The sequence below is a fragment of the Cotesia glomerata genome, linkage group LG1 (assembly GCF_020080835.1).
Source record: "Cotesia glomerata isolate CgM1 linkage group LG1, MPM_Cglom_v2.3, whole genome shotgun sequence".
NCBI classification, from domain to species: domain Eukaryota; kingdom Metazoa; phylum Arthropoda; class Insecta; order Hymenoptera; family Braconidae; genus Cotesia; species Cotesia glomerata.
Window position 1 is genome coordinate 4438628 of NC_058158.1, and position 16754 is coordinate 4455381.

The following is a 16754-nucleotide window of genomic DNA, read 5'->3' on the forward strand; positions in this document are numbered from 1 at the left end:
ACTACACTACACTCTACTAGTACTCAACTATTATATATAATACTGTACGTATATACACTCGGCAGTGTAGCGACGGCGGCATCGGGCGACTCTAAATTCTATTATTCTTATTCAGAAAGGACTCTCTTTGTACTACTTCCTATTGTTCCATGAAGAGGCAGCTGAGATAGCTTTAAGAGTCTCTTTTACAAGGATACAAATTTTTGTAATTCCACATCAATTGTTACATATTAAACCCTCCATAGCTTATAACCGCTACTTATGTCGAGGGAGAGTCAGAATTAAAGGGGAGTAGATAACAGGTTGATCACTTTGTTCTCTTGTCAAAGTTTAATAGTAATAACACATTGATTTTTGTACAAAAAAAATTCAATTTTTTTAGTTATCAGAATTACTTTTATTTTTTTACAATTTTTTAGTTGAATTTTTCATAGAATAAAAATGAATTGAACTGGAGAAAAATTATGTAGAGAAGAAATTTTGAAGTGACCTCTTAAGTTAGAATAAAAAAAAAGTTCTAAAATTTTTTAATACTAACACCATCATTTTAAAGACGAGCCAGAGACAAAGATTTTCAGTAAATTTATTTCATTTTATATTCTTTCGTCCGCCAACCGGACATTAGTTACACTTTTTTTTAATTATTTATTGCCGCCGTAGTTTTTTTGTCGGATTTTAATTTTTTCTACCAATAACCTAACAATCAGTGTCAATCAATAAAAATAATGAAGACGTAGGTCATCTAGAATATCACTATTATTATTATTGTCATCGCTATCACTGTTATTATTATCATTTTGGCCGTTGTGTATGAGTAAGTGGACGACAGACGAGTTCGTTAGCGGGGCAGTGCTTTCATGTTGCCAAAGAAACGGAAATGTCTCTGGATGAAGAAAGGCTTTAGTTGCATACAACAAACATTATTTGACAAGTAATAAAATTTAATGATAAAAAACTTTTCCATAACACAAAATAATTATCTGCAATAGTAATAGAAATAGTAGAAATACAAATAATAATAATAATAATAATAATAATAACAATAAAAGAGAACAAGTTCAATACACAATTACAGTTAAATTTTTTTATAGAAATATACTTTTTATTTCCTGATAATATCAAACTCTTCGGCATTCGACGTTCTGCTGGTTTTTTATGTCTCTAACTTATCAGATCATTTTGCCGAAGCCTTCGAGGGATTGTAAACTCGGAATAATGCGAAAAAGTAACCTTATAACGTTTCCACAAATGCATCGTATTTCTGAAGTACTTATTCCTACCGCGGACTGGTATGATAAAATAAGAGAAAAAAATAATGTAATGTAAAAAGTAAACAAGAGACAGTGCATTGTCTTTTACTTTCTCATTCGGTCCAATGAAGAGCGATAAGAAATGTTCACTTTTGCCATCCAATGAAGAGTGACTGCGTCACTCGAGACATTCTTCCTATTACTACTATGATTACTATTGTTGTTATTATTATAATTATCGTAGCTTTTTGTTGTTGCTTCTGTATTTAGTGACTATTTCAAGCGTAAAATAGAAATACAATATGCACAAACAAGTGAAATGGGGGAGGAGAGGAGCGTAAAGTTGATAATCATCACAGCCCTGAAGGCTGTGCAGTGTACACTGACTCTTAGAGCTTTTAACCTTTTTGAGTTAATCGACACTAGTGCGGCTACTCTATACTCAAGTTATACTACTTACTTGTAGAGTAGTTTGTATGACGACGGTCATAATATCGCGTATAGTTGGAGGCAAATTGTATGACCGTACCCTCCCTTTTCATATATACTCATTTTCTCTCATTCTCGTCTCGTTTTATTCGTTCTGTGAATATTAATGGTACGGTATATTCTGCTACAACCACTACCACTACTACTACTACTACTACTACTACTACTACTGCTACCCGTAGTAGAACCACTACTACAGCTAGTGCTACCGCTGGTGGCTGCGTATGCCCGCGATGGTTGTTAAGTTTAATTGTGACGTGTGCTACTCGAATCGACTGTAATCGGGACGAGGGGATCATTAAAGTTATTAAAGTCGAAAGCTCGCAATTCACACGCGATAGCTGGCGAAGCTAAAAAATACCAGAGTATTCGCTGACAAAACATTTCTTTTTTTAATTTTATTTTCATAATCAAAGTTTATTTTTATTTGTTTTTGAAATCTCTATTTTTTCCTTCATTTAATCTAATTCTTTTTTTTTTTTTTATTTAATTTTCAAACATATTAATAACTTTGTAGAATTTGTTGTATTTTCTGTGAAAAAATTTTGATTAAAAAAAAAATTCACGTGATCAAATTTTCACATTTAAATTTCTTTTTAGTTATACGAAAAATATTTTTTTAAACCATTTTTGCTGAGAGATCGCAAAGAATTGTAGATTCAAAAGAGTGTAAGCCATCATTGACTTTTGTGTGTTTGGTGGTGACCACTGACACGCGTTAACGCGACCGCTTGCTCCGAATATACTATGATAGATATATACTTTTCATGTATACAGTGTATATATATATATATATATATATATATATATATATATATATATATATATATATTTATATCTATACACTGGTGTTAGTAGGTAAATGCAGGTATGTATTCACGCGTGTGTATGTGTGTGTATCCAGAGAACCGTGGTCTCTCGAGTGGTGGTTGAAAGCGTACACGGGAATTTCTCGGTACTTCTATTACATACTATGTTCATGTGGTCAGAACGACGCTGCATGGACATAAAAGCACATGCTCTAAATGCAGATGAACTACGAGAAGGGTTTTCGTGGATAATCCTCTATGTAAAAACCACTAAAGTCAGTATTCTGGATTTTTTAATTGCTTTAAATAAAAATGAAGAGCAACTTTTACAGGATAAATAATAAATATGTTTTTAACGATTCCAAATATGCTGTAACTAAAATAAAAACTTATCATTTCAATTTAATTCCACACATATCCCATCAAAAATTGTACATCTGTTGTTGCATCTGTTTCAACAACACTTATTTATTTACATTTTATTATATTTATACCAGAATAAAATTTCTGGTAAACAAACTTGTTTTGTATTTTCATGATTTTTTTTTTTTTTTTTTTTTTTTCATTAACTGAATTGTATCATCACGAAATTGGCGTACGTAGAGGATAAAATATTTGTCAATCTCGGTGCGTTTGTAAAACTGAACAATAAGGGACAAATGAATTCGAAAACCGGATTGGCAGATCATCAACAATGTGATTTGTCAGGCAAATGTACAAGTGTGATTTTTAACGAATATCGATTGCATTACCAGTTTGATTGTTGTTATGTTGTCTCAGTGTGATGGCATACTTTGTTACACGCGATCCGGAATTAAAATTACCGCTTGTACAATACCTGAACATTTCTTTGTCTTCTTTATGTTAAATATATTAGTATTCATAAATACATTATTACCTATTATATTTGTAATTTCATTTATATTCTTATTTCTTCGATACATAATGCTCCTAAGTAGTTCAAATAAAGAAAAATAACAATAAAAATATTTGTGATTAATAATAATTATTTTTACGACGTGTATTTCTATTTATGTACATTTTCTGCATCCCCAACGTGTTGTAGTGAATAACCGCATTTGATGTTAATTGATAGTTTTCTCGGTGTGATAAATACTGTTTTAGTACGATAAATACGTGTAGAATCTCCAACTTTCCTCAGCGGTGATTGAATTCTGGTGAATTATTAAACCGTTTATTTACGTTGATTTTCAATATTCCCGGTTATTCAAAACAAGACGGTATTTTGAAGTCGTCGTATTTCATTGAAAATAAATTTTTATTCAATTACTCCATTGGCAGACATACAATCCGCTCATTCTTTACTAGTGACTTGTACGTCAATCTCAGTGACACCAATTTATTTCCACGTTTGTTTTATTTTTTTTCCACTTCTATACCTTGATCTAACTAACACTCGTGTAATTTAGAATCACAACAAATAGCTGGAGTATAAATCGATAGATTAGTTAATTCTTTTATTCTTATTCAAATAGAATTATTTTTTTATAAATCGAATTATAACTTGCGTGAGCAATATTATCGATTCTTCGAAATTCATATTTAACGTTAAAATAAAAGACATAGGATGCATCATGAATTATTACTGAAAATACAGATAATTGTCATTTTAATTCAATGAAAAAAATAACTCTGAAAATTGTCATTTTATTTTGAATGAAAGTAATGAAAAGCTTTAAACCTACTAAAATATTTATTTCATTCGCGTTTAAAGTTGAATGTTGTTTTTAAAATCATTATAAATTATTTTATCAAATTGACTCGTAGAGAACTGAAATTTTTCTTTTTTTTATTTAAATAAATGCTAATTCATCATTTTATTATAAAGTAATCAACGTTGTCCAAAAATGTGCCAAAAGTGCCAAATTTTATCAATTTTTTTTCCATCAAATAAATAAACTTTTCCACTACATCGATAAATACTTCTCAGAATAAATTTGAAAAAAAAAAAACATAAATTATGATTAATCACAGTTAGTTAGGTACTTTTAATTTGTTATTATAAGGATAATATCATTGAAATCCTCTATTGAAATCCTCATCATATGACAGCACAGGTTTGATAGACTAATAGTTTTTTACGGTATATTTAATAGTTTATTACGGTATATTTAATGAAATTTCTCTTTGATTGTTAATCACACTAACAGAAGGTTAGTATCAATATTAATATAGAATATTTAATACCCGTGGTATTTGACAACCACAAACCTGGATGAAAATTTCTAGTGTCAAATGATCAAAGCATTCCATAATAATGATGAAACTCAATGAACTGACTTCATATCACCGAAGTAATAATAGATATTAACTATATCTATCATTAACATTATTTAGTCTACTCAAAGATAATAATGTTTAATATTGATAAATTACTACAAAATTTTGGTTATCATTGTTGAGGTTTGTTGGTCATTTACCAAACAATGCATTTTTTAAATTACTAAAAAAATTTAATTTTTTCTTTAGTAATTTTTAAAATAATTGTTTTTACTGCCCTAAGACTTGAAAAAGTTAATAGTTTTTTTTAATCACTTTAATTATCAGGTAAATTAAAAATTAAGCATCTGTATTTATTTATGTGCATATAGCTGAGAGAATAAATTTTTTTTCGTTGCACTTTACGCAATCTAGTATCCAGTTTCATTTGACGATGCCGTATTTTTGCAAGAAAATAGCCACCGGTGTAGGAAAGAAGAGGATACCTACCGGACACTAACTATCCAATTAAGGGGCGTTCTAAGTTATTAGATTTTGTACAGACGACGCGTTGTGCTCTTATACCTAGCTCAATGCTTCTACATTTTAACAAGGAAACCTGGTTTATAGAGAAAGAGAAAATGAAAATAGCAGTAGTCGTTCTTGTTGTATAGTTATACCAGTGCTTGCAGAAGCAGAAGTAGTATAAGTAAAAGAGAGGAGGGAAAATTACCGTTTTACAAAGCGGCACACAGCTGCTAGACTAAAAGACAGCTTTCGGTAATTCGAGGATAATATTTCCTTATGATATATATATATATATATATATTAAAGTAATGGTAAAACGTTAAATTACATAGCAACTATCTCGCTGAACTTGATAACCTATACCGCCTTATTCGCAAAAGCTACTAAGAATAATTACCGCCAATTACTTACTAAAGTTCGAAAAGTTATTATAAATTATATCTGACTTGAAATTGAATTCTTGAGTAATTGAGTTCCCGTCTGAATGCATCAATACCTTAAACATTCAATGTAAATAAAAATATAAAGAACGAAAGTAAATTGTAAATAATTAAAGGATTTCCTTTTATTTTATGAAATAAATGCTAAGTTATTATAGTTCCAGACGATTTTAAATATAGTGTTGATATAGTTTAGCTATTTTTTTCGATAATATCAGACTGTCTGTAGGCTATTCTCTATAATATTTATGAAAAGCTTAAATAAAAAAGTGATTTTTCCAACATTAATTAATGCTGAAAGTCTAATTTGAAAAAATATTTTTTTAGATCACTTCATGCATATATTTCTTTGCAAAAGTTGTATTAATTGTACTTGGGTGAAGAAAAGGCTATGGGATTTATAAATCTAAAATCATAGATCTAATTCTATTATCAAACTTAAGTTCAGATCTAATGAGTTAATAATTATGTACCGTCTCAACGATAATGTAATTGAATAATACGTATTTCTGTAATTTGATTTCGGTTTATTATGTAATTTAATTTTGAGACGATTATCTTGATAAATTATTCTTCATACCTTCCATTGATTTATTTCAAGACTTATGACCAAGCTAATTGAATTCATCATAATTTAAGCAACTCGAGAAATTTATAAAATAACATACATAATTTGATTTTTAGCTATGAAATTTTAACAATGACAAGCGAAAAATTTGTATGCTTACATATTTTTAATCTCGATAAGAATAATTCAATGTTCCTGTTATTATTATTTTGATTTCGTCATGAATGTCATCCAAAGTAACTCAAAAATGTATATATACAGTGAAGCGATTTTTTAGTTACTATTAATCCGAGTATATACTATGAAAGCCAGATGCGTAATTAATGTATCAAAGTATCAGAAAGTTAGTATTGAAGCTCTCGTAAGTTAGTATGCATGTATTCTGGTGGTGGCGGATGAGGTTGATTACTCGAGAGTGCGGTATGTACTCTACTCAGTATTGAAGAGAGCCCTCACTTATCGTAGAACCGTGATAACATATATATTACTACCTGCTTAGCTTTCCTCGTTCACTTTTGTGTTCAAAAACATACTCAAGCAAACTCTTAGTATTTTTTTATTTTCATTTATGTTCTCTTGTATTTTATTTAATCTTTTTTTCATTATTATTCTATCGCTAAGTACACAACAAAAAAATTCATTTTCTCAATCCTCTTATTTGTTGAACTCTTAATCTTCTTACAATAGAAGAAATTATCCTGTCAGTAGAACACAGAAATGAATAATGTGAGAGTTAATTGTGTTAAAAAATGATAATAAACTTGATATACGCCAGAACTAAGAAAGATATTATTTTTAATTGTCGAGTTTTTATATTACAGAATGCTGCTGCGTGAAATAGGGATGTTAATTTTAATATAATTTATTAGGTTTTAATTACACGTCGCTGACTTTTATTGGCATCTCATCTGTGTGATGGAACGTTAATAGCGTATGAAAAAAATAATTATGAAAGAAGTACGTTTTCTCTTTAACGACTCGAGTCGTAAAAAATGCACATTAGACTAATTTTTTTAAAATGAACTTTTTTCATCATAATTTATAACTTGGAGAATTTTTTTTTCATTAACTCTACTCTGTTAGTTTTTTATAAAAACTTACGAATTATCATTAAAGTTTCATTTTTTTCTATTATTGCTTGCTTAGAGTTTTTTTTATTCATTACTTGTCTATGTTGATAATTTGGATGAAAAAGTAAAAATTTTATAAAAACTTTTTATTACTTCTTAAATTTTTTGTCAATTTATGACCAATAATTATTTCAAGAAACATTGAAATATAATTAAACGAGATTCTGATAATTCCAATTACGTAATTAGCTAAGTAGGGTTGTATTACAAGGAATAGTGTATTTAAATGATATTCTATAAATTAGTGAACTCATTTATTTGCAAACAATTTCTTCACCACACTTTTCAATTTGCCAACTAAAGGGAATTGTCCTTCTACGATTCTGCGGTGCCCAGTAGTTTGCAGTAGCTCGCCGATGATCAGTTATCATAAAATAGGTCAAACTGATTACCGTCTTGTTTCTTAAGCGATTTAACAAATCAATAGAAAAAAAAAATAATTTATTTAAACTTTTACATCGCTTTATTCTTGTTAAACTTTAGTTGTTTCTTACGAATCTCCAATCATTTTTTCACTCTTCAATAAATTTGATAGCAATAAAAAAAAAATCTTTCCACTTACTCTTCAATCACTTTTTTTAATTTATAAATTTTTGTTGTGCCACTTCTGTATATATTTGTCAAATAAAAGAAAAAAAAGTTTGTCATATAAGGTCGAGAATCGATTTTACGCAAGGTGATATACGATGGAGAAGCCAGAAAAATATTTCACCACACTACTATTTTTTACGTTTCTCGGCTTCGCGGTTTCCTCACTATGTACTCGAGACTTTAAATCTTAATTTTTAGTCGATAAATAGTCTGATGATATTCAATCGTAAACTGATTTATTTTTCTAACACTTTATTTTTATTTTCAACAAGTAGATTGAATTTATTTATAAAGTACTCGAGTTTTTTGTCATGAGCTTATTTAAAATTTCTTACTCATATTATATATGTCAAAATTCAATAAATCAATTATTTAAAAAATTCATGATTTTTTATGTTGGTGAAGTTAATATTAAGAAGATATGTTCTGAATAATTAAAAAACTTAAAATATCAACAAAGACGAACTACATAATCGTCAATTCTTAATAAATCCTTTCGTTCCATTTCATTGTTATATATTGAACCAATGAGACTAATCAGATGAACGGGGAAACATCCATATTCTGTCAAGTAACAGTGCAATCGATTTCCTCAATATTTTATTCATTTTATGTTTCGTATTAAATGTTGAACCATATCCGGTCTTACAATATTTTATCGGGTTTTTATTCGTTTAATATTTTTCATGTATTTACTCTAATGAATTCGTTGAAGAGGGTTCAAATGCGTGACTAAAAAATAATGTAAACACTAAAAATTGATGTGATATTATCAAAAATACAAAGCATAAAAAATTTAAGATTTATTATTTATAATTGTTATTTATTTTATGATAATTCACTCACTTCTATAAAATGAAGAATAAGAATAAAATAATTTTATCAGTTGTAGAATTATTTACAAATGTTACCGCACAATGTACTTTGATAGAAAAATTTATCATTAAATGTGTGAGATATCGAGTGAGTGAAAAAATTTCTAAAATTAATGAAAAACAAAAAATCAACTGTCAATAATAAAATCTTCAAAAAAAAAAATTCTGTTTGCTCCAAGTTGCCGTAGATTAGAAGCTATATATTGAATTCGTTCTTATTATCATGCTTATATATAATAAGTAATAATAGATAAGTAAATTGATCACAGGAATTCAGGACGAATAATTTCAAACTACGTGTTGATTTTAGTTGAAAGTTTCGTCCTTTTATTAGGACTTCCTCAGCAACTTAATCATACTAGTTCACAGTTTAAAATATATTATTGTTGAAACATATAAAATATTGGTACGCATATTATGAGATTAACCAAAACAATTTTTTATATAACAATTTAACTTTCTACCAATTATTACTGAATAGAAAAGTACAAAGTACATCCACAACGACATCAGCTGTAATACTACCCTTTTTGAAACTTATATATAATGATATGCACGATATATTTTTAATGTGGATAAACATTACAACATTATATCTATAATAATAAAAGCAGTAATAATAACAACAATAATAGCGGTTGACGAGTGGCGCCGCTGAAAAGTCTGCATGTTTTATTACTTTACGTGCTCGAATCACTATACCGTACTAGACTTCTCGGTAATGCTATCAAAATTTTTATTACTTTTTTTCAGTACCTCTCAGAACACGTGTTTTAGACTGCTATTATATGTTTATATGTCTCGCAAAATTTTTACTATTTCATTGAACCATATGATGAGAAGAATAGTAATAATCGTTTATAATAAAACCTCAGGTCTTTCAGTTTGTTATTTTTTTATACATAAATTTATTCAACATTGACTATCACATTAAATTTTCAAATCCCCTTTATTGAATTTATTGTTCATCAACTTTTCGTTACTTTATTTCTAGTGAGTAGAGTATAATGAAAGTAGCTTAAAGTATTAAATATAAATAATAATTAAGTGTGTATTTTGGAAGAAAAAAGCTTCAACTCACGGAGATGACACTAAAATATTGAACAGATCAAAAGTTTCCAGACAAGCATGGGAGCTGAATTTGATCCCAATAAGTAGTATAAGTTTGAATAATCTGTTAAAAAAATGTTACTTCTTATACAATTATTATATATTTACTCGATGGAGTATTTTTAATTCCTTTTGGAGAACGTTAGCAAATAATTTATGAACACGAGGTAGATGAAAGTAAGATAGCGCATCATATATAGATACTCCCGTCACTCAAATAACTCGAGTTATTTGCTTCATAAACAATAATTACTGCATGCAACTTAAATGAGCAGTATCTTACTATGTATTCTGATTTTCACTACTCCATTAACTTGTCGACAAGTAGTAACGATTCATCGTGAATTCAATATGTACATATAATATTTGTACATCCGCGTATTATACACACAGTTCTCATTTTTGAGTTGATTAAACTACCGTAAGCTCGGATTGTAATATAACTTCAATTCTTAAAATGAAAAATTTAACCGAGCAAAAGTTACTAACTTGTAAAATTTTTGTTGAATTTTTCATGACTTTCTAGCAATTAGTATAATTGATTACCCAAATTATGTGTTTAAAAATTTCCGATAATTGAGACTTGAATGGATGTTAAATGGTTCATTTGATACTGTGAATCCTTCCGAGCGAAATATAAATAGACACGCTTCTAAAACATTCAACAGAATTGATTAAATATTTGGGAAAAAGATATAATTCAGTTGAAAGGAATTTAATTAATGGTCAATTTTCTTTCATGAATAATACTTTTATTTGATGCTAAAATAAAAAATAATTTAAATATACATATACCACACTGTAAAAAAAAACCGGTGTGAGTCCATGCAGTGTACGGTGTTAAAAATTCCGGTGTTAAATTCAACACCGAAATCGGTGTAGCAGTAACACCGGTCGCGGTGTAAATATTTTTTTTCGGTGTTAAATCGGTGTTATAAATTTTCCGGCGTTGATAATATTTTAACTACATAATTTTTATAATTAAACTTTTTATGTTTGATAATTAAAGATAAATAATCAAAAAAAGTTAATATTTAATTTAGAAAGTTTAAAATAATAAAATATTAAGTAGATAAAAATTTTTGATTAAAATAAATACACTGTAAAAAATTTCGATGTAAAAATGGACCCAGAGCACTTTACACGGCCGTGTAGTGTGAAATAGTGGTGTGAAATTCTCTCGGTGTAAATTTTCAATCCGTGTTACTTTAACACCATTATTAAAGGACAATCTTAGAACATCATATAGATAATAGGAAACTCTAAAATAGTGGATTTTAGTAATTATTTCATAAGTTTTAAGTATTTTTTTTAAGATTTTCGGAATACTTCTAAGATAATTTTAGAATCAATGCAATTTATTTGAAGCAATTTAGTTGAAATCTTATGTGGAATCTTTTTTGAATAATCTTAAAACATTTTTTTAACTATTTGAGAACAAATTTTGAAGACATTTGAGACATTTTTCGGATATTTTTGAGACAATTTTGGAACATTTTTTGGACAGTTTAAGAGTGTTTTTCAACAAATTTGAAACATTTTTAGAACAATTTTACGGCAATTTGAACGTTTTTTAAATAATTTTCATAGAGATAATTTATTTTTGCACAGCTGTAGATTTGTCATGTTTAAAACATCCATTTATATTGTGAGAAATATCATGGTTACGATAAAAATAATTATTATATTGTTCCTAAACATTTAATATTGTAAATACTATTTAACTTGTTGTATAACATTCATTAAATCGATTTCTGCGTAATTTTATAAATTGAAAATTCTTAAATAAATGTTACTTGTCTCATTTTGATAAATATTGAATATTAATTGTGTTTTATGGATCATGTAATATTCATACTCCGATACGGTGTAAATTTATTCGACTGTTACACCGGTATTACACCGATATTACACCGGTTTAACACCGGATTTTTGACACCGCAAAAGAGCACCGCTACACCGGTGTTAATATTTATTTATTTATTTATTTATTTATTTCTTATACATAGACCCAACAGCACTAGCCATTAACAGGGTCATTCTAACAATATATACAGCGATACAGTGTAACAGTATGCAGGTGTTACATAGCGGTGTTAAAATGACTCCATTTTAACACCGCTTTTTTTTACAGTGCATCGAAAAAATTATTTTTTTTTTATTCTATCACTGTCCAGAATTTTTAATTGAAGAAAAAAATTATTATATTATTTCCACTTAGTCAATAAATGCATCTTGAAATATTGTTTGGTAAGATTTATTGTAAAAAAAAAAAAAAAAAAAAAAAAAACACAAATGGTACAGACAAATTGACAGTCATGGTAAATATAATTCAACATTTACACGATAAAAGCATTTTCGCTGACTGACATAAATGAGCTATTGAATTTAGAGTATTATATGAAATAACCAAAATATATTGAAATATATCTATCCACATGTAAATTTAGTTACTAAAATGTTCCCAATGAAGTCGCAGCATTATTCAAGTATCACTCACTACTCGTAAAGCCTTTCAACGATCGTAAAAAAAATATTTTATTTCCATCCCCCCTAACGCGCTTTAAATTCACTCGACCCTAATTTTATTTTTAACTATTGAATAATAATTCTGAAAATGCACTTGGAATGTATTCAATATGAATAACATTGCCCCAATTCTTCACTTAACAAAGATAATTCAAGGGATCATAATGATAATAATAATATAGCTATAGTTACATCAATATATAAACTTTTCAAAAGTATCTGTACCATATCGATTAAATTGAATGGAATAAATTGAAATAGTTGTATTTGATACGAGAAAATATATTGTTTTGTTTTTCATAAAGCCATAGCTTAAATTTTTACTCTTCCCAAGCTAGCCATGCATTCGGGTGTCCCATTATGCACAACAATCAATTTGCTTATAAATTCGTCAGAGTAACGCATATTTTCATGTAAAATAAATAATGTATCCGGGACGGATACGTTATATACAGTTCGACGGTAGAGCTGCGTCATGGTTACGCACATCTATGCTAAATAAAAAATATATGTATAAAGTCAAATCATAAAATGAATCGCAAATTCAAACGTTATAGAATTTTATTAAGTTTTTTTTCTCTATTACTTTTTATGCTTTTACTTTTTAATAGTTTTTATTTTTCTGTTTCACATTTTAATGGTTTCATTTTTTCACTTTACGTTTGTTAGAAGAACTGTGGTAAAAAACTCTCGGTGAAAATGGCTTATATCATACTTTAATATTCTGTAAAAATTTGGTAGTTGGATGTATTCAAATTCAATATATTACTTTCAGATTCATTAAAACATAACGACTTTCAAGTTTTGAAATATTTTAATTATTTTTTCTTATTTAATACAAACTTTTATTTTTAATGTTAATTGCAGTTTAAATTTAAGTAGTTTAATCATTTTTTAAAACAACTCACATGCTTGATATTCAATTAAATATATCAGAATATTTGTTTGAATTTATTTTTCCATTACGGATCAAAAAATAAATGAAAGAAAATAAAAAAAAAATGTTATATTAATTAAAAAATGTTTATTTTCATGTTGTTATACATTTCTATACATTTTATTTAGCAGGATCCAAAAAAAAAAAAAAAATAAAGATAAATTGATTTTGAACCAGAGAAAGATCGAAAAAGTTATTTTGAAATTCAACTTTTCAGAGAATAAGTTTTAAATTAAAAATCATTTTTATGATTCGAATTGCATTCATATTTCGAGCATCATTTAATTCTTTTCAATGAATTTCATCGAAACGTTAAAAGCCAATAGATATTTAAATAAAAAATTCAAGAATCATATCATTGAATTTTTAAATTTACTTAATAAAATATTTCACCCGAAAAGTTCTTGCCATCAGTTATATTTATCTCAAACGAAAAATAATAATAACGATTTATATACTTTTTGGTAATTTGATGCGAACTCATCAATTTAATAACATTTACTTTCATGTCTTTCATCCCTCCATATCAGTATCGCTTACAACTCAGACGAAATTTATATCACGATAATGGTATATGTTTATCTTTCCTTTGTACCTACAATCAATGTCACGTCTTTGTACATATATGTTGATCGATTTTTGGCGGTAGATTTGACGGAATACACGAGTACATATTTATTTTTAGCACAAAAAAAAAAAACAATGTTTGCAAAAAAAATTTTTTCTCGTAAGTTAAATTCGAGCGAAAATAGTTGATGGCATACTAACATTTAAATAATGATAATGTTTACTTGGGCGTAAATTTAATATGAATTAACATAGGATAATATGAAAGTATAATTGTTTACTATTATTTTCTACTCATTTTAAATGTTGTTGTCAACAATTTCTGGATTAAATATAAGATGACATTTAAATCAATTGTGAGCAGAAAGTACAGCGAATAAAGTGGAGATAAAGTAAAAGCTGGAACGAAATGCCAAGTTTTCCGTGGATTATTGTGCTATCTTTTAATGAAAAGTCGACGGAAATGATAAATTATTTCTTATTTCATACTCATCATCTTTCTTTACTCTGCCTTATTTTACCGTGCCTTATTACTTTATTATTTTCTCTTTCTTAATTATATTTTCATTATCGCCGTCATCTTTACCCTTAGTTTTTTATCTGTTAATTTAAATCCATGCACTAAAATGCAGGGCTGTTATTATAGGCACATAAAAAAAAACAAAAATACATACTTTGAAGAAATAATTATCTATAATATTAACGTTCGAACGGTTTTTTAGCTTGTCATTATTTCACGGATTTGGTAAAAAGACATCGCGCCGACGTGGTTGTGACTTTGCACCCTCAGTCTGCGTTGCTATAATCTATCCTATGCACGCGATCTCTTTTATGCCAGCACACACACTTACATACAAATATATATTTAAATTTGTGTGAGTAAGAGAGAAATAAAACTTCATAAACGCTTTACCGACTTGCATGAGAGTAATTTGTGCACAGGGTTAGGAATTAGTGGAGGGTAACCAGAAAATTCCGGGAATCATTATTTCTTTGCTCAATTTAAAAGACGGTTTTTATTATGCTTATGCGATTTATCAAAATAAATCACTTGATTTATTCTTAATTTAAAACCTTTTTTACAGTTAAGAATAAAAGATATTGATATATTTTTATTTATTCTTATACTTATCTTCGATTTTTTCACACGGACATTCGATTCCAGAAAATTTTTTTTATAACTCTTGCAAAAAATATTTCAAAGTTTTTTAGTTTTCCTACAAATAATTTGAACAATATTATTTTTAATACGAAATATATTATAAAGGAAATAGACTTTATTGTTTCTAATTGTAATTAATTTTCATTCATCTCCAATCTAGCATACAATGGCCTCTTGGAATACCAAGGGTCATTCAGATAACTATGTGGAGCTGTAATCCATCAGTACATAACTATAGTACATAACTATCATTCAATATCCCTAATTGCAATTGAAAGTCACTTCTCTTAGATTTCGATAAATTTCAAATACTTTGATCTATTTTATCAAGAACCTGTAGTACCAAAAGTATCTAATTAGTAATTACTATAAAGAATAAATAAAATCCTTTAATATCGCCACTTTGACTCGGACAAGTGTGCGGTTGAAATTTAATTTGATGCCGTATGAGTGGTTAGTAGTATGAAATTTGAAATTTACTATTTTCTATCAATTTATTGTACTTATCACAAATTAGATATATGTACATTAGAAATAAAAGTTTTTTTTTTTCAATTAAGTAACAACATTTTTTTCTAAAATTTATTTCTCTCTTCAAAGAGTACCAAGTTAAATTGGTGAATAATTACGTATTATTGATTAACATTTTGTATTGAAAACATAAAATTAATTCAACATACAATTACATAATATGGGAATTGATAATACATCAATGGGTACTAAACATTTTAATTATAAACTATCCTCAATTGATTAACCAATCAGTATTGTAATACTAAAATACGTACTTGTAACTACAAGTAATTTCGTTTAATAATAATATGGGTAATTGGATCGCAATCGAGTTACTGCGTATAATGTTGGCGTATTATTCAGGGACGAATAAAGAGTAGTAAATAAAATACTGTGGAGTGTATAGAAGCAGTAATTAAGAAAAATAATGTGAAATGTAACCGGATTAGCGGTGACGGGTGCAGAGATTGGTCATTAAAAACTGATATGTCAGAGTTATTTGATACTTTGACAGTATTTTATCGAGGGCAAGCGATTAAACGCGACTGATTCATCAACTGCTCGCATACAATCATTCGACCGAGACTTGATACGTAGGATTTCCCGTGGGATCCTAGAACGTGCCAGTGGATAGATATTATGATGGAGTTATAGTTCCCCTATGTCTCTATTATGAAACCGACTCTTGAAATCTTGTCTGGTTAAGTATTCTCTCACCTTTTTGTTCGCCCTTCTTTTACAGTTGGCTGCTCGCGTGTTTTTCTTAATCTTTTTTTCCCACATGTTCAACCTGATTCAACTCACACCCCGCATATATATTACTACCAAGCTCAAGTTATTAGTCCGATAAATATCCTTTTGACACTATAAGTATTTATTTTATTCTTTTACGTTCCATTATAAATGTATCGAAGTATTGAAAAAATTTAATATCTATCGTGAAATGCTTATAAGAATAACAAAACTTTTAAAACCGCTTACTCCGCTACAAGAAGTTATATTGTTATAATAAATTTCGAGGAAAAGTTTAATTTTG

At 28.0% G+C, this 16754-nt stretch overlaps 1 protein-coding gene across 3 annotated transcripts in view; it reads left to right on the top strand.

Moving 5' to 3' along the window:
- Positions 1–16754, top strand: part of LOC123275413 (neurotrimin-like) — a 129662-nt gene that overhangs the window by 66479 nt on the left and 46429 nt on the right. The gene's annotated exons all lie outside the window — the stretch shown is intronic.